Genomic DNA, 20,494 nt, shown 5'->3' on the forward strand with positions numbered 1-20,494 from the left:
TTTAAGTCTTGCAATTTTTACTACTAAGCGAGGAAGAGTAATATTAGAAATACTTGCCTTACACACACAGGAGTGGTGAACAGTGTATGCATTCTTATACCAAGCAAGAGATGAAACCAAGTAAATACACTATGGGCCATTAAAATTGCTACACCAAGAAGAAATGCAGATGATAAACGGGTATTCATCGTACAAATATATTATACTAGAATTGATATGTGATTACATTTTCACGAAATTTGGGTGCATAGATCCTGAGAAATCAGTACCCAGAACAACCACCTCTGCCCGTAATAACGGGTTTGGTACGCCTGGGCATTGAGTCAAACAGAGCTTGGATGGCGCGTACAGGTATAGCTGCCCATGCAGCTTAAACACGATACCACAGTTCATTAAGGGTAGTGACTGGCGTATTGTGACGAGCCAGTTGCTCGGTCACCATTGACCAGATGTTTTCAGTTGGTGAGAGATCTGGAGAATGTGTTGGCCAGGGCAGCAGTCGAACCTTTTCTGTAACCAGAAAGACACCTACAGGACCAGCAACATGCGGTCGTGCATTATCCTGCTGAAATGTAAGGTTTCGCAGGGAACGATGAAGGGTAGGGCCACGGGTTGTAACACATCTGAAATGTAACGTCCACTGTTCAAAGTGACGTCAATGCGAACAAGATGTGACCGAGACGTGTAACCAATTTCACCCCATACCATCACGCTGGCTGATACGCCAGTATGGCGATGACGAATACACGCTTCCAACGTGCGTTCACAGCGATGTCGCCAAACACGGATGCGACCGTCATGATGCTGTAAACAGAACCTGGATTCAGCCGAAAAAATGACGTTTTGCCATTCGTGCACCCAGGTTCGTCGTTGAGTACACCATCGCAGGCGCTCCTGTCTGTGATGCAGCGTCAAGGGTAACCGCAGTAATGGTCTCCGAGCTGATAGTCCATGCTGCTGCAAACGTCGTCGAACTGTTCGTGCAGATTGTTGTTGTCTTGCAAACGTCCCCATATGTTGACTCAGGGATCGAGACGTGGCTGACGATCCGTTACATCCAAGCGGAAAAGATGCCTGTTATCTCGACTTCTAGTGATACGAGGCCGTTGGGATCCGGCACGGCGTTCCATATTGCCCTTCTGAACCCACCGATTCCATATTCTGCTAACAGTCACTGGATTTCGACCAACGCGAGCAGCAATGTCGCGATACGATAAACCGCCATCGCGATAGGCTACTATCCGATTTTTATCAAAGTCGGAAACGTGATGGTACGCATTTCTCCTCCTTACACGAGGCATCACAACGACGTTTCACCAGGCAACGCCGGTCAACTGCTGTTTGTGTATGAGAAATCGGTTGGAAACTTTCCTCATGTCAGCACGTTGTTAGTGTCGCCACCGGCGCCAACCTTTTGTGAATGCTCTGAAAAGATAATCATTTGCATATCACATTATCTTCTTCCTGTCGGTTAAATTTCACGTCTGTAGCACGTCATCTTCGTGGTGTATCAATTTTAATGGCCAGTAGTGTACAATATTATCGATGTTATCAATAAATTATTTTGTTAATATCTGCCTTTTTTTGTACTTTAATGTTATTTATACATAATATTTTTTCTTATTTTTTTTAACCTTGTAATGATTTGAGATTGTCCTTCCGGCAACAAGGTCGTTCTAAGAATCATACATGCCATATTCATATAGACTGCATGCCACATAACCAATAAAAGATTTGTGGAAATTAGAAGCTTTGTCTGCAATGAATGGACGAGTAGAACTTATTTTTCGTTGTAAATGAAAGACCAAATTATATGACGATTACAATAGTATCAGGCGTAAAAGAACAGTTAGAGTACAAAACTGGTGAATAGCAAGCAGGTTTCAGGCCTGGTCGTTCATGAACATAACAAATCGTCAATCTGAAAACAGTTCGAAAATACAAGGCTACCGGGAATATTCCAGTATTTTGCACCTTCATAGATTTTAAGAAGTAATATCATTCTATTTACTGAAAATCCTTGTTCAATGCCTCAGAGAATAGCGGCTTGATCCAAAAACACTAGGTTTAATCAAACAGTCTTTGGCTGGCTCAAAATCGAAAATGTAATTCATGGGTGACATCTCTGAGCTTTTCATGATCAAAACATTAGTACGGCAATGCGACGGATTATCCCAACTATTGTTCGCCCTAGTCGTGGACAAAGTAATGAAGAAATAGGAAAAGGAATTGAAAATGCAAGGACACTGGAAACCAACACGACTGGAACGATCCTGGTACAAAGTTATTTCCAACATAGCTTTCGCAGACAATCTGGTCATAATGTGAGATAACGAAGCAACAGCAGCCAGACAAATCAAAATACTAAAATAATGTGCAGGAAAAAGTTGACATGCAAATATATTTCCAGAATTCTCCTGCTCAAAACTAAACACACAAAAAGTAGACAGAAAATACCGCAAGATAAACAGCGTTACACATTTGAAATACCTAAGTGCAATCCTCGAACTTATAGGAGGCGAAAAGACCTCGCAGAATACCGACTACAAAAAACGAAGAGAGCTTACGGCAAGGCACAAGATGTATATAATAAGAAAAGCAGGACCATTCAGAGAAAGACCAGAAACTGCAGTACTTTATGCAAGTAAGGTACAAACACTCCAAACGTAAATCTAAATGGAAGGCATACTGAAGGAGGGTGGCATAATAGTGAGAAAACTTTTCGCCCCATAGGTGACAGAAGAGGGATGTAGATTACACTCAAGGAAAATCACAGGGAAGATGTCAGACCTAGCAGCAGTTGTCAGAACGTCAAAGATTCATCAGCAGGCTGCCACCAACAAGACTCACCAACATAATTCTGCCACACATACAAGGGGTCAACTCAACGATACCGCGGACCACATAAGTAAAACTTGACGTACAAGAAACACAAATCGATCCAGCAGACTCTGATGACAGGAACGTATACAGAGGTCAGATGCAAAAATATAATGGGAGGTCAGAGACTGAAGACCAAAAGGAACCAGGTACAAAGTGGACTGAAAATAGAAAGAGACTCCATGGAGAAAAAAAAAAGAGAGAATCGCGGGAATAAGAAATAATACTCAAATGAAGTAGAATGTTTTGCGCGATACTACAGAGTCTCGACGCAAATAATTATGTACAGGCCAGGCTTACTTTTGTCGTATACGGGATGATTAATAGATTCTTCGTATAAACGTCTCACAAAAAGAATTGTGTAAGATAAATCAATCACCTTTGTATGCCAGTGGCGCAGTTTTCACGCAGTTTTTAGCGTCCGCTGTAAGCTATGGTACACTCTTATTAGTCAAAGAGAATAATAAAAATGTTAAACTAAAAATTACTGGCACTGCATTTGAAACGAACTTCCACTAATAACACAGAATTCGAAATCCAGCATGGTGCCCCTTAGGGTATGCTGCAATTCTATCCGAGACAGGAAAGAACTTCGAAGAGCAGCTGAATGCACTGGATAGCGTCTTGAACAGACGGTAGAAGATGAGCATAAAAAAAAGACACGGTAAATGGAATGTAGTGCAATTGAATCGGCGATGCTGAAGGAATTTGATAGAGAAAAAACGCACTAAAAGCGATAGATGAGTTTTGCTATTTGGGCAGCAGAACAAGTGATTACTGCCGAGGTGGAAAGGAGTCACTGAGGGAGCAGGACGGAATCAACTGTGGATTGTGGCTCCAGCGACTGGCACAGGTTGACAATACCAGGTTTACACAGTAAATCTGCTGCTGTTTCTGCCTGTAAACATTAGAAGTGAAGCCCATGATATTCAGGATCCTGTTTCGGCGTCAATATAAAATGACTTTTTTTAATAAATAAATTGTCTTTTTTTTTTAGAGTCCGTACTCAAAGATTCACAACTACTATCGTTGCAGGGATTGCGCGCTAAAGTGTTTGTTGCTGTCCAGCTGCGCTTCACTTCACTTCAAGTACTTTTTGGATCAAATTTACCTTTATGGTATTTACATACATTACTGAGCTTTTCAGAATAAAATAAGACACAAATTAGTTTAAAAAAAAGAGGCAGTGCGTCTCACATAACATTACATGCCTTCATTTGGAACTACCTGGCAGATTGAAACTGTATGCTGGACTAGCACCCGAAACTGGGGTCTTCGCGTTTCACAGTTTCCCCGCGAAAGGCAAAGGTCTCGGTTTCGAGCTCTGGTCCGGCCTACAGTTTTGATCTTACAATCAGTTTTTAATCAGCGTACACATCTCTGCAGGATGAAAATTCATTCTGGAAACAATCCCCTAAGCTGCTGCTAGGCCACGGTTCCACAATATCCTTTGTTCTAAGACTGCTAGTCATCAGTGTACGCAGGATAAGTTTTGTGAAGCTTGGAAGGTAGAAGATGAGGTACTGCCGTAAGTAAAGCAATGAGGAGGCGTCTGGGGTATTGCTTGGATAGTTCGGTAAGTAGAGCACTTTCCCGCGAAAGGCGAAGGTCTCAGGTTTGAATCCCAGTTTGTCACAGTTTTAATCTGAAAAGAAGTTTCAACGCCATCTTTGAGTTTCCACGAAGCTCACGATTGCAACACTGTCCCTAGAACAGATCGTGGCCCTCTAGTTCTTTATCGAGTGCAAGGCTTTAACCAGAGACTGCGAAAGGTCTAATGACAAGCTAGGCTACGACTTCCTAGACTTGTGCCAGAGGGTTAAGAAGCGTAGGTTTCCCCCAAACCGATGTTGTGTGCTCTAAACATAGCAAAGTTTGCAATATGATGTTTACAATTGTCACGTCAATGTGGACGTAAAGTAACATCTACTTTTTATGTGTAGTACAACAATAATTTGACAATTACGACATGTAATACGTGATAATACATATATGTTGAGCTCTCATTATCTGGGTTATGGAGAGTCACTTGGTCTGAAATCCATTGTTTGCTCCCTACATACATTCAGATACCCGAGTAGCAGCCTGTGAGGAGCAGAAGTTTGTTTTTGTCGGGATAAACAGCCTCCAAATGCATAGTAAAAGGAAACATGGTGAACAGTAGGTTGTAATGTAGACTATCTTTATTGATATCGTTCTGTTAGCTAATATCATTCACTAGTAATTTTCAATCATATATGTATATATATATAGTGATAGTACATATATGATTGAAAATTACTAGTGCATGATATTAGCTAACAGCACGATTTAAATAAAGATAGTCTACTTTACAATCTACTGTTCACCATGCTTCCTTTTATTATGCATTTGGAGAATGTTTATCCCAACAAAAACAAAATTCTGCACCTGAGAGGCTGCTACTCAGGTATCTGAATGTATGTAGGGAGCAAACAATGGATTTCAGACTAAGCGACTCTCCATAACCGAGATAATGAGAGCTGTAGGAGACACAGAAGTAGCAGTGTAAGGTCGAAAGAAACGCCTCCGAGAGCAGAGAGTTTTAAATTGCTAGTAGTTAACAGTTGAATAGAATGAAATTATCACTTTACAGCGGAGTGTGCGCTGATATGAAACTTCGTGGCAGATTATAACTGTGTGCCGGACCGAGACTCGAAGTCGGACCTTTGCCTTTTGCGGGCAAGTGCTCCACCAACTGAGCCACCCATGCACGACTCACGGCTCGCCCTCACAGCTTTAATTCCGCCAGTACCTCGTCTCCTACCTTCCAAACTTCAAAAAAGGTCTCCTACCAACCTAGCGGATCTAGCACTCCTGGAAGAAAGGATATTGCGGAGACATGGCTTAGCCACAGCCTAGGGGATGTTTCTAGAATGAAATTATCAGTCTACAGCGGTGTGTGCGCTGATATGAAACAGGAGAGCTTCTGTAAAGTTTGGAAGGTAGGAGACGAGGTACCGGCGGAATTAAAGCTGCGAGGGCGGGGCCTGAGTCGTGCTTGGGTAGCTCAGTTGGTAGAGCACTTGTCCGCGAAAGGCAAAGGTCCCGAGTTCGAGTCTCGGTCCGGACACAGTTTTAATCAGCTAGAAATGTTTCTTAACAGTTGAATAATTTGGAGCAAAGAGAGTTGGAGGGCGCCTTAAAACTCACTTAGTATTAGCTACAGAAAGCTGGTTACAGCCAGAAATTGAAAGTAATGAGATTTTTGTGGTAGATTTAAGCGTATATCGAAAGGTTAGGTTAATAGGAAATGGAAGTGGTGTATTTGTCACAGGAGACAAGAAAAATTCCATAAATTCCCTATGACAGGAACTGAAGCTAGAGACGAGACTCTTTCTGTAAGACTCAATGTCAGTTATGACCGTAAAATTATAACTGGGTCCTCCTGTCAGCCCCCAGACACACATCTTATTTAAGCTATAGAGAAGATCTCAGTTCTCTAAAACATAAATTCCCCAGTCATACTGCAATCATATGAAGATACTTCAGTCATCCGCCAATCAATAGGGACATTTACAATTTTGTTTGTGGTGAGCGTAACTGCATATACTGTGAAACATTACTATATGCGTTCTCCGTGGAATACCTTCAGCAGGTATTTCGGAATGTCACTCCTGATGGAAATATAATGGATCTAATGCCAACAAATGTACTTGATATCTTAGAGGATGTCTATATTTAAATATGCGAGTGTGGCTATGTGGTAGCTGTAGCAAAAATGATTACAAAAGCACAAATAGAAACTGGAACAAGTAGATTCACACGTAAAGCAAACTAGATAAGGCAGATGTAGTGTCATACCTCAATGAGAAAGTTGAAATTTGTGGATCTGAACAAGACCATGTAGATAAATTGTGTCTCACTTTTAAAAGAGTAATGATCTTATGACATTTATTGGCCGGGATATCCCCTTCGGGGTTTGGCCGCCGTACTGCAAGTCTTTCCTGTTTGTTGACGCCACTTCGGCGACTTACGTGTCAATGCTGATGAAGGACACACAACAACCAGTCCCCTGCCGGGAATCTAACCCGGGCCCCCTTGATAGGTATGCGGTAACGCTACCGCTACGCTACGGAGGCGGACAGTTACTGAGGTGAACTGGAGAATACTGTACATGACTCGTAGAATAATTCATGATGGGACGGACCCTCCATGGTATACAGTCGCTGTAAAGAAACTTCTAAAGTAACAACGATTCATACATAACAAGTGTAAAAGAAAGCATAGGGCTCTCCAATGGGTGAAGTCGTCGGTCACAACCGTAGCCGAATATTATCAAAGATTCTCTCACAAAACCGGAAGAAAGTCTGATCACGTAGACAGGCTCTTAGTGGGCCAAAGCTAGTGTCCAGGCACTCATGGACAAAACAGAAACTGAAAGTGACTCTGCAAAATAAGATATGCGTGGCTCTATTTTCAAATGTTTATTTGCGAAGGGAAACCGAAGAATAATGTTCCCGCTAAATTCTCATATCTCTGCAAAGATAAGAGAAATATACTAGCGTCAGTGATGTTAAGAAACAGGGACTGTTAAGACTGCATAAAGCTCTACGATGTGACGGAATGCCCATCAGGTATTAAACCGCTACTTGTGGCCCAGTTATCTTCTCTTTTAACCACACAGAGGGCCCTTCGTACAACAAAGTGTGCCCAGTGGTTGCAAGAAAGCACAGGTATCACCTGTCTACAAGAAGGGCGGCAGAACCTGTCTGACAACCCTGACATCCATTTGTTGTAGAACCTTAGAACTTATTATCAGCTCATACGTAATGCGGTATCGCGAGCAGGCGAGAGCACGGATTCAGGATATATGTCACCTCAAGTCCAACTTGAGCAATTCACGCATAAAATCCTGAAAATTGCTGATGAAAGTAGATGCAATAGAAGTAGTTTCTTGACTTCCGAAGGCGTTTCACTCAGTACTACACATAAGCTTATTATCGAATGTAGGTTCATATGAGGTATCAAGCGAAGTCTGTAGCTGGATAAGGGGTTTCTTGGTGGGGAGGGACATAGTACGTTATGTTGGGCGGAGAATCAGTGAAAGATGTAGTTGTAACTTCAGGTGTGCCCTAGGAAAGTGCGCTGCGACCCATGATGTGCACGTCGTACATTAATAACTTTGATAACAATATTAATAGTAACCTTAGACTTTTTGCATATACTGCAGTTACGTTCAAATGTGTGTGAAATCTTATGGGACTTAACTGCTAAGGTCATCAGTCCCTAAGCTTACACACTACTTACCCTACATTATCCTAAGGACAAACACACACACCCATGCCAGAGGGAGGACTCGAACCTCCGCCGGGACCAGCCGCGCAGTCCATGACTGCAGCGCCTTAGACCGCTCGGCAGTGCAGTTATATCTAAAGAAGTGCTATCTGAAAAAAGCTGTCCTAGTATTTAGTGCGGGTCTGACAAGATTTCGAAGTGGTGAAACAGGGAAACTCGCTTTAAATAATGTAATACTGTGCGTTTCACGAAACAAAAGAAACGTACTATTCTACGAGCGACATTTGGAAGTGGTCACCCCTTAGAAACAGCTGAATATAACAATTTGTAGTACCAATTTGTAGGGATATGGATCTGAAATGGAACGATCACATTGTCTCAGTCGTGGGTAAAGCAGGTGGAGGACTGTGGTTCGTTGACAGTATGCCAGGGAAATGCAATTAGTCTAGAAAGGAGACTGCACACAAAACACTTGGGTGACCCAGCCTAAAATATTACTCAAATGTGTGTACCCCGCACCAGATAGTATTTAAGAGCCGGCCGGTGTGGCCGTGCGGTTCCAGGCGCTTCAGTCTGGAACCGCGTGACCACTACTGTCACAGGTTCGAATTCTGTCTCGGGTATGGATGTGTTTGATGTCCTTAGGTTAGTTAGGTTTAAGTAGTTCTAGGGGACTGAGGACCACAGATGTTAAGTCCCATAGTGCTCAGAGCCATAGTATTTAAGAGATTAGTTTAGGAACATACTACAGCCCCCTATGTATCGCTCGTGTAGAGATCGCGCAGGCAAGGTCGGCCTAATTATTGCGCCTACTGATGCTGTGTGACGTATCCTCTCTGGTGCTCTCGACAGTGCTTTGCAGAGTACATGTAAATGCAGATGTAGATCTCATGGTGGTTAATTGTCCAAGTTACGGGTCCAAAGGTGTCCTTTCAGGTTTGAGGTGATCTGGGCTTTATAAATAACCGGCAAAAACTTTGAGAATTATTTATTGTTGTTCCGTACAAGAAGAATAACTCGAGTGATATGCACTGGAAAATTTCGCTGCATCGTTGTTGCCACTGTCACTTTGGGAGGAAGCATTACAGCGCACTCTCGAAAACATGCACATCTCTAGCTATCAGAGCGACTGCTTGCTACACCTGTCGATGCCGTAGCAAGGACCTCACTCACTACGACCGTAATTACTGCATACCATCAGCTGAAGCTGCTGCATTAATCTAGTGGCTTCTGACGTATTACCATGGCGCTAAACAAGTCTTACTTCAGATTTCTTACGAATAATACTGCCATACAGATTTAAGCAATGCCGATGGCCAACTATACACACAATTCATTGCATTCAAATGACACTTAGACTTCCTCACAAACGCATGGAAATCGTATTTAATATATTTAGCCTGTACCTGGTACAAATGAAGTCGAAAGTTTGAAAAACAAAAATTGCTAGAAAAATCCATACATATAAAAATTTACGTATGTATGTATGTCTGTGTGTTCAACATCTCCTCCTGATCCACTGGACCGATTTCAACCAAGTTTGGTACACATATCACATACTGTCTGGAAAAATCACTGTTTGGGAGAGAACTACCTATCTATCAAAGGGTGGAGGGGAGAAAAGCAACGTAGCCTTCGAAGCTAATTTAGTCATCCCGTATTTGAAATGAGAGCACTTAGTGACATGTAACAAACTTTACACAAATGTCATGCTTTTCAAACCTTTTCTTTTTGACAACCCCCTAAAACGAAAGAAAAAGTTTACTGTTTACTACATTTTTGCTGTCCATGCAGTAAAACTGCCGTATGAAGAATGACGTTTCAACTTCCTTACTACTAACTGTATTCACGACACAGTTTGAAGACAATATTCACATATATCACTGAACGTACCAGCAAATTTCTATCATTGTACGCCACATAGTTCAGGAGATAAAACACAAATATTGAGCAGCGTGAAAATTAAAACGTAGCGGGAAATTTAGTAGAGACACAGGTGAATTATGTGCACAAATACGTGTGAATTACGTTCAACACAAATAAAATACGTTTGACATGTGCACACGGGCAAAGCCACGGGCCAGAAGCTTGTCCCAAAACATTGCAACGGTTTCAACCAAATTTAATACACATGTTATTGAGAAATAGTGTGTGGGTAAAGACCATCAGCCTCCCATTGCACTGAGCGTGACAACGTGGAGAGAGAAGGTGGGAGAAGGATGTGGACAGAGAGGGCGCAGAAGGAGATGGAATTAAGAAGCAGGAAGAGATCTACAGAGGGGAAACGAGCAGATAAATAGAGAAGGAAGAAGCAGCTGGAACGAGAGAGAAAGGAGGAGCAGATGAATAGAGGGGGTGAAGGAATAGATGAACAGATAAATGTGGAAGGAGGAGATGTATAATAGAAGAATGGAATATATACATACCGGGACAAAGCCAGGTACTCCAAGTAGTATCCAAAATAAATATCAAATAGAATCTTGTTGTCATGTACATCAAGTCAGTGATTCCGTACCTTAAATTGAATTTTGCCTAGACAAAGTACTGCGGAAGTTATCGATGTATTTTAATCGACGTTTTAATTAATTGGTAACTATTGAAACCTCGTATTTTGAGTGAAACTACGAAGCGAAATCGAGATATTCTGATCTCATTCCTCACCACTTGCTTTAAAACATTTCTTTTGTTTTTTCTTCATCAAAAATTAGATGATCGCTTCATGGAAGCTGTCACCGAAGAAATTTATTTTGTCACTGCGAATAAGAGGTGGTTCTGACTTCCGTGGGGATAATTTTTAAAAGATGAAACAAATGCGAAAATATTAACCACATGAAGAAAGCTGACGGAGTAGATAGAAGTGAAAAGATCGAAAAGGAAAGAAACGGATGGTTACAGGCAGTTTCATTTACATAACAACGTAACAAAGTAGCAACCAGGTTTTATTCTGCAAGAACATGAGATACTGTTTGCAAAGGAGTTTTCATCAGAAGCGGTAGATCTGGAGTAAGTCACGTGGTCGCACTCGATCTATGATTTATGGAAAGGGTGCTTGTTTTAGTAGCGTTATGTCGTCGTCTGCACAAAAGTCTAAAGATTTAGAAAAGAGAAGAACGGTTTATAAAGTTATGTTGAAGAACGAACTAAGTAATCCCTGGCCAAACAGTGCTCCTACTTACCGTCCCCAACGCAGCAGCGCGTCCGGCTGACAGTGAGAGGGGAGGAGAAAAACGAAAAGGGGAGCCTCACCCGGATGCAGCGGGAGTAAGGTAGTCACCTAGCTACACGCAATACCAGTAATGCTGAATTAGATTTACCTCTTGCGTTAGTAGCACTACAGTGCCAACGAACTTGTCTAAAAAAAGAACTAAAAGTGGGAAGCCATGTCGTTCAATGTGGAATAGGAATTGCTTTACTTTTCGTATTGTTTAATGACCATTTAAAGTGCTAAATATACCATCAAAGTATTATTAGCTGGAAAAAACGCTCACTGGATCGGCACTATAGCACCAGCCATAAAGACGATATGATGCCCATGTGTTCTGACGAATGCAAGCCACTTTACGCTGAATTGGAGGCGGACACAAGGAAAGAACTTAATTAGGAGCGATAAAGACTTTTATGATAGCCATCACCAGGTTTTTGATTAATAATGTCTCTCATTGCAAGGATAAAGTCGTTTGGTAAAATATATGAAGTACAAGATTGACGCTACGAAATAGAAGCTAATTGTATGTGGAAATCAGTTTGAAGTTGATGACATGGAACGTTTCCTGGAACTTAGTGGATTGAACAGGACTGATTAACGTTCAGTAATTGAAGCATTACATTGTGAGATGCTGAAGTCCCAAATAAATTCCAAGATTTCGAATGACTGAGGATTGCGTTCGTTGCATTTGCCAGACCATTCTCTCTTTCGGCCACTGGTGGACCTCTTTACTTCCATCATTAGCTGACAAACATAGTGTGCAATAATTATTCCATCGACATGTTCATGAAATCCATGAATTTACAAGACATCTATAAAATGTTACCGCTGGACTAATATCCTTAACTTCATAGATAAGCTGCTGAAGTTATTTCAGCTTTCGGTTCAATATACGTGTGCGTATGCGTTTTCTTCCTTTATGAAATAAATTCTCACCAACGTTCGGGTCTAATAGACTTTATCCTCCGTAATTCCACGTTTTTGATTGTATGCCAAAGCATAGTTCCAGATACACTCTGTAGTCTAAAGTCGACCTGTATGAAAATACATAAACATCGTAACAGAATGTTAAGTGTCTCTATGTAAATCTTTTTTTAATAAAAAGGATGTGCCTTTCTCCTCACCGTACTAAAATTTACTAGTATAGCTATTTAATTAAGTAATAAATTTGCTAGTTTGGGGAAAAACAAAAAATTGAAAATAAACGCCAGATTTAAAGTCCTGCTTATATATGTTGAGATATTCACGTCTTAGACATAGTCGCACTGTGATCCAAACACATCCTCCTGACTTAACCTCTTGTGCAGAATTCGGCTTGTAGCCGCCTCACTTACTCACCTGCTCCGAATGACGCAGAGGTGGGTGTGCCGGAACGCTTGGCAGACTCGGCTGCGCATCTGTTGTGCGGGCGCTCACGGGAGCTCCTGTTTTCGCCAGGCCTGTTATACACCAGCTGGTAGAGTTAATGCTGAACGCTGATCACCCGAAATAAACTACAAAGACAAGTCATTTTAAAGAAGGTAATTCATCCTGTGAAAAATACATGGGCCTATGAGAGGCTTTTAGGACTTCAGTGAAATACTGCAGCGTATACAAGGAAAATAAATTGTAAAACTCACTAAATTTCAGAAAATACGCTGATCAGAACACAGGGAGTGGATGGGAGGCAGATTGCAGCAAGATGGCTGTATGATATGTCGGCTGATCATACCAAGATGCCGATCGGGTTCTGAAAGAGAAAAGCATAGAAGACTCAATGAAGATAGACTACTAAGGACACCAATGCCCACCAAAGGCTATAGTATCACAGAATTGTCCACCTAATGAGCTTTAGTAAGCCTTTGGTACGTGTGAGAATGATACTGCGTCACAAAAGACCAGGAAAAGCTGTTTATGCTTTCTCTTTTGGACTTCAGTAGCACTGGCAGAAAATTGTGACTGTGGTAACGCCACACAGTAACCGTTTTTTGTTTGGATGGTCTGTCTCCTGACTGGTTTGATGCTACTGTCAACAATTTCTCTCGTGCGCCTTGGTTGGCTCAATGCACTGAAAAATAATAGCATCGATAGTGGCTTCTAAAGTACCTTAGGATAGCTCTCAAGTCACTCATATCACGCAGTCCGATACATGTTCCTGCAACACAGTCTGATCAATTCATAAAACGAACTCTTATCCCCATTAATACAGTTGTGTGTAAAAAATGAAACCAATTGTCTGTCAAATGTTTCGCAAAATGATTCGTCGGAAAGTAATAAATGAAATACATTAGACAAGCATTTGACCCTGAGCATCACAAAACGCGAGCCAATGTTTCTCTGATCTATTCTACACATATAAAAAAGTTTTGCATCACCTAGGTTCCGAGAGTTCCGAAACCTGTAAAGAAGATTGGAATAGAGATCAACATAAACATCATTTTTGACCTTTTTATTGTTCATGAAAACCATACATTGCATGTTGTACCTCCATACAGCGAGACCCTCAGAGGTGGTGGTCCAGCTTGCTGTACGCGCTAGTACCTCTAATACCTAGTAGCACGTCCTCTTGCATTCATGCTTGCCTGTATTCGTCGTGGCATACTATCAACAAGTTTATCAAGGCACTGTTGGTCCAGATTGTACCACTCCTCAACGGCGATTCGGCGTAGATCCCTCAGAGTGGTTGGTGGTTCACGTCGCCCATAAGCAGCCCTTTTCAATCTACCCCAAGCATATTCGACAGGGTTTATGCCTGGAGAACATGCTGGCTACTTTAGTCGAGCGATGCCCTTATCCTGAAGGAAGTAATTCACAAGATGTGCACGATGGGGGCGCTAATTATCGTCCATGAAGACGAATGCCTTGCCAGTATGCTGCTGAAATGGTTGCACTATCGGTCGGAGAATGGCATTCACGTATCGTACAGTCGTTACGGCGCCTTCCATGACCACCAGCGGCGTACGTCGGCCTCACGTATTTATTTATTTACACGTAAAGTTCCAATGTCAAAATATCCAGAGTCGTGAATAGGGATAGACAAAAGGTTCGTGAACTAACACCACTTATTGCCCGAACCGAATGTTTCTGAGCCAAAAATATCCTTTTAGAATGGGAAGAGTTACCCCAAAATATAATACCATACGACATAAGCGAATGAAAATAAGAAAAGTAGACCAATTTTCGTGTCGAACGATCACTCACTTCTGATACCATTCTAATAGTAAAAACGGCAGTATTAAGTCTTTGAACAAGATCCTGAATGTTGGCTTTCCACGACAGCTTACTATCTATCTGAACACCTACAAATCTGAACTGTTCAGTTTCACTAATCATATTCCCGTTTTGTGAAATTAGAATGTCAGGTTTTGTAGAATTGTGTGTTAGAAACTGTAATAATTGTGTCTCTTTGTGATTCAGGGTTAGTTTATTTTCTACAAACCATGAACTTAGGTCATGTACTGCACTATTTGAAACCGAGCCAATGTTGCATACAACATCCTTTACTAACAAGCTAGTGTCAACAGCAATCAGAAATATTTTAGAGTTACCCATAATACTAGAGGGCATACCAGTTATATAAATAAGGAACAGCAGAGGCCCTAACACTGATCCCTGGGGCACCCCACATTTGACAGTACCCCACTCAGACCCCACATTACAGCCGTTATCAACATTGTGAATAATGACCCTTTGCTGCCTGTTGCTAAAGTAAGAGGTGAGCTACTTCCCGTATTCTGTAATAGTCCTATTTCTGGAGCAATGTTTTGTGATCAACACAATCAGTTGCCTTAGTTAAATAAAAAAATATGCCAAGTGTTCGAAAACTTTTGTTTAACCCATACAGTACCTCACAGAGAAAAGAGATTATAGTATTTTCAGTTGTTAAACGACCTCTAATGCCAAAATTTACATTTGATACCAAATCGTGTGATATAAAATGATTAATTATCCTTACATAAACAGCCTTTTCAATAACTTTTGCTAACACTGATGGCATAGAAATAGGTCTAAAATTATCTACAGTATACCTTTCTCCCTTTTTATAAAGTGACTTTACTACTGAGTACTTTAATCGCTCAGGGAATAGACCATTCCTAAAGGAAAAATTACAAATATGGCTAAATACAGGGCTAACATGTGTAGCACAATAGTTTAATATTCTGCTAGACACCCCATCATAACCATGAGAGTCCTTAGTCTTCAGTGATTTAGATATTGACTCAATATTCCTCTTGTCTGTATCACAGAGGTGTATTTCAGACATCAATCTTGGAAAGGCATTTGCCAAGAAATTTATATGATTTCCTGTAGAAACTGAAGTTTTATTTAATTCACCAGCAATTCTCAGAAAATGATTGTTAAATACTGTACATACATCTGATTTATCAGTAACAGAAATATTTTTACTGCAAATTGACTTTCTATTGCCGACCTTGTTCTGCTGACATGACACTTCCTTCACAACTGACCATATGGTTTTGATTTTATCCTATGAATTAGCTATTCTATTTGCATACCACACACTCTTTGCCTTCCTAATAACATTTTTAAGCACCTTCCAATGCTGTTTGTAATGGGCTACTGTGGCTTGATTGTGACTACTGCTAACATTTTGAAATAATTCATATTTTGTTCTACAAGATATCCTTATCCCATTAGTCAGCCATCTGGGCTGTCTATTACTGCTAGTACCCCGTTTAGAGCATTCTAATGGAAAGTATCTCTCAAGGAGCATGAGAAATGTGTTAAGGAAAGCACTGTATTTATCATCAATGTTATTGGCACTATAAACAACCTGCCTTAACTTTTCTACGTAGTTTGTAATTAAATATGACATTGGTTTAAGTACAAAAGCCTTTTAGTGCTAAAATTTGTGCATCATGGTCTGAAAGGCCATTCACGCTTTTACTAACAGAATGCCCATCTGATAATGAAGAATGAATCAAAACATTTTCTATGGCTGTGCTACTGTTCCCCTGCACCCTAGCTGGGAAAAACACAGACTGCATCAGATCATATGAATTTAGGAGATCAACGAACATCCTTTTTCTGGCACCATCATGTTCAAAATTAATACTGAATTCACCACAAATAACTAATTTCTCGTACTTCCTGCAAAGTGAATCAAGAACTCTCTCTAGCTTGAGCAGAAATACTCTGAAGTTGAAGTTAGGGGACCTACAAACAACAATAATTAGAAGTTTAGCTTCACTAAATTCAACTGCCCCTGCAAAACATTCAAATATCTGTTCAGTGCAGTGTTATGATACGTCAATGAATTCAAATGGAATACTGTTTTCTAAGTACATAGCCACTCCCCCCGCCCTCAAGGAACTCCTTGCGAAATAGCCAGCTAATCTATATCCTGGTAAAAGAAGCCTCTCTATTGCCAAATTATTTAAGTGGTGCTCCAATATACCAATAATCTCAGTCAACATGTATGAGCAGTTCACTAACGTTATCTCTCATACCTCTTATATTTTGATGAAATATGCTAGTTACATCTCTACTTGGAAACATTACATCCTCGGAACTTGAATCCTTAGTTAGAGGGACTTCCTTTAAGCAGGTGTACCTATCAGCTGACTTCAGTCTAAAAAAGGTGTAGCTCTAACATCAACTACTACAGGAATTTTTCATGAGTGACCCCACCACCACCACCTCACCACCCACTACACTGTCACCTATAAGCGTAGCCAGCCTCCCCTTCCCATATCTATTGATGTGTAGACCATGCCTAGTGAAACCCGATCTACTGATCGACCCAACTCGCACCACTGAGATGTGACCCATGCCCTCTGACGTCAGCGCCCTCCCCAGCCCCATGTTAACGCACCTAACAGCCGCATTAAGGTGAGGCCGATCATTACGCTGAAACAGCTGCACGAAATGCACATTTGTGCCACCAGTTTCAACACCTATCTTTACCAGATCACCACCGACGTCATATTCCCCACCCCTGTCAAGACCCCTGCTCCTCCCACTATCACTACCTGATCCTCCTTGCTGTCAGTCACTTGAGCCAACCCTGCACTGGCCTTCACAATGCTGGTGACCTGGTACTCACACCCCAACACTTCCAGCAACTGCTGGACCACACCGCTACCGTGAGAACTACCTAGCAGCTGAACCTACTTCCTTCTGTTAGACTTTGGAACTATCCTAGGCCTCCTAATTGCTGAGGACTGCTGCATGTTCCCTACATCTACAGCTACACGAGGCTCCTCTCCACTCAGTTCTGATAGTTGGTCAAATCTATTGCAATATGCAAAGTATAACTGTCAGATTACCTCCTCTTCCTAGCTGCCTTCCTGCCAACTGCCACCCCAAAACACCGGAGAACCTCCACCTTGCTGCACTCGCTGGACAGTGTGTCTAAGGCGTTCATCCTGACTGGGTTGCCTCCAAGCACATGTCCGACGATTGTCTGATTGAGGGCATATGAGATATTCATCGGTGAAGGGAACGTGATGCCAGTCCTGAGCGGTCCATTTGGCATGTTGTTGGGCTCATCTGTACCGTTGCTGCATAGTGTCGTGCTTGCAAAGATGGATCTCGCCATGGACGTCGGGAGTGAAGTCGCGCGTCATGTAGCCTATTGCGCACAGTTTGACATAACACGACGTCCTGTGGCTGCACGAAAAGCATTATTCAACATGGTGGCGTTGCTCAGTGTTCCTCTGAGCCATAATCCGTAGGTATCGGTCATCCACTGCAGTAGTAGCGCTTTGGCGGCCTGAGCAAGGCATGTAATCCACAGTTCCTGACTCTCTGTATCTCCCCCATGTTCGAACAACATCGCTTTGGTTCACTCCGAGATGCCTGGACACTTCCCTTGTTGAGGGCCCTTGCTGTCACAAAGTAACAATGCAGACGACATCGAATCGCAGCTTTGACCGTTTAGGCATGGTTGAACTACAGACAACGCGACCCGTGTACCTCCTTCCTTGTGTGATGACTGGACCCGACCGGGATCGACTGTCGGACCCCCCTCTGTCTAATAGGCGCTGCTCATGCATGGTTGTTTACATCATTGGGTGAGTTTAGCGACGTCTCTGAACAGTCAAAGGGACTGTGACTTTGATACAATATCCACAATCAACATTATCTTCAGGAGTTCTTGGAACCAGGGTGCTGCAAAACTTTTTTTGATGTGTGTATTTCTTACTTCTTGACAAATCATATCACAAAACATTTGATCAATCTTTTATTCCTTATTGTTTTGAAATTTTGAGTCAGAAAACGTGTTATTAATGTAGCTCATTTGCTTACTTACTTTCTTTTGGTGTCGAAATGATGTAAATTTAGAACTTAATTCAATCTTTTTAATAAAGCAAACATTAACATTTTGCATATTTATTCTTTATGTCTACATATTTATTTCTCAATGTTGTCATCCTATCAAGGAACACATTAATGCCAACTAGGGACCATTTTGTTGATGCCCTGACAATAGAATGTCTGACTTAGTTGACAGAGCCACAACATCACTTCTGCATGCACCGACCCATCCCTATCAAAGTGAAGTATTCGACAGGTGTTCTTTAAGTTTTGGAAACAGCTGAATATCGGATGGGGAGAAGTCGGGACCGTATGGACGATGATCGGTGACAGTGAACCCAATTCTTCAGATCGTTGCAGATGTCACAGTTCTCGTGCGTGCATTGTCATGCTGAAGGAAAGCATGCTACTTGTGTGAACGAGCTCTTTGAATTAGAAACTTGATTACAGCATACTGTTTCTCATGCACCGACCTAGATACAGTACACACTGCCATGTTACACGCTACAGTTGAACCCTTTATCAGCAGAAGGTTGCAAATATGTAGAAACGAAGAAGGGAGATATGCAACATCAAGAGCGTTTGTTTTATTTTAAATCCTTAAGAGTTTTCACGTAAAATAATCGCACTGCTCTTCAGCAAGCCCTGGTAGATTCTCGTCGGGTCACACTAGGAATAGGCTGAAAGCCATTTCACCATAAGCATAATGCTACTAAAGATTTTGTTTCCCAGTGCCATGTTTTGCAGTCAGCACCTTGTTGGCCCAGACGACACAATGGACAGACCTTGAGACCAATGAAGCTGACATCACGTCACTAATCTACCTCACAGAACAGAGAAAAATACAACAACATTTGGGTGTGCGTTCAAAGACCCTTCGAGAGGAATAGAGAGTAGAAGGAGCAAATCTCTGTTCGTCTGAACACTTCGAACACCTAAAGTAGTAACAGCTATGATGTACTTACCAGTATATGTTGGAAGTAATTTGTTTCATAGCAAATGTTAAAGTGACGAAAATTTAATTTTCTTTTTTCCTTCCAATACAGCGCATTTATTGTATTATTTCAGTTTTCGTAGGCAGACGTGTCTACCTACTGCTTTATCTCATTCTGGCTCCCTCTCGCCGCTGGGCGGTCCCGGCACGGTCGCCAGTGCCAGCCACGGCCTGTCGTCCACCCTTACCCGTCCTAAGTGCGTGCGCAGCGCCGCCTGGGATTTACTGCCTCCGCAGACTTCTCCCGCCCCGGAACTCCAACACCCGAAGGCGCCTGCAGCGCCGGTTCCGCTCCAGAGCCGTATATCCGCCCAGGGTCTCTCTGAGTGGGCGTGAGAACTGAGATACTCTCCCGCCAAGACTCGCCCTATCTTTATAGCCCAAGGCTTGGAGAAATCTAAACACTGCCAGCGTGTGGAGACGTTATTGTTTGTAGAAATGAAATGGAGGTAATACTGGCGGAGACAAAATAAAGTCGAATAGCACCAGCAGTTCACATATATAAGGTCAATTTGAATCTGAATGATCTTAAGAAGATTTGTAGATATGTAGCTCTTTATCTCTGCATCCGCTACAAAAGAACTGGTTTCTATTTTGCTTCCATTTTCGTCCGTAACGCTAGTACTTTTTTGTATGTGTGGTGTGCGTACTGTAAGACCTTCGGTACACACACCATCAGATTATTTGACTTGTCGCTCTAACGAAGTAGGCGAGTGTCAGCAATATGTCTCGTGGTCTTATCGTGGCGTGTTTATCTTCTGCCGTTAGGTCAGACGATAGAAATGCCACTTGCACACTTAGAGTTGCAGATTGACGGTGACCAACATTAAACAGAACTTGATTAATTTTCACATACATTTATTCAAATAATAACAAGCATAAAAATAACTTAACTTGGT

The 20,494-nt window shown here is 41.8% G+C and overlaps 1 non-coding gene across 1 annotated transcript; it reads left to right on the forward strand.

Annotated features, from left to right (window-relative positions):
- Positions 1–5,897: 5,897 nt before the first annotated feature.
- Trnas-cga (transfer RNA serine (anticodon CGA)) lies at positions 5,898–5,971 on the forward strand. Its single transcript has one exon. It is a non-coding gene; the product is annotated as a tRNA-Ser (tRNA).
- Positions 5,972–20,494: the final 14,523 nt, after the last annotated feature.

The sequence above is a fragment of the Schistocerca nitens genome, chromosome 1 (assembly GCF_023898315.1).
Source record: "Schistocerca nitens isolate TAMUIC-IGC-003100 chromosome 1, iqSchNite1.1, whole genome shotgun sequence".
NCBI lineage: Eukaryota > Metazoa > Arthropoda > Insecta > Orthoptera > Acrididae > Schistocerca > Schistocerca nitens.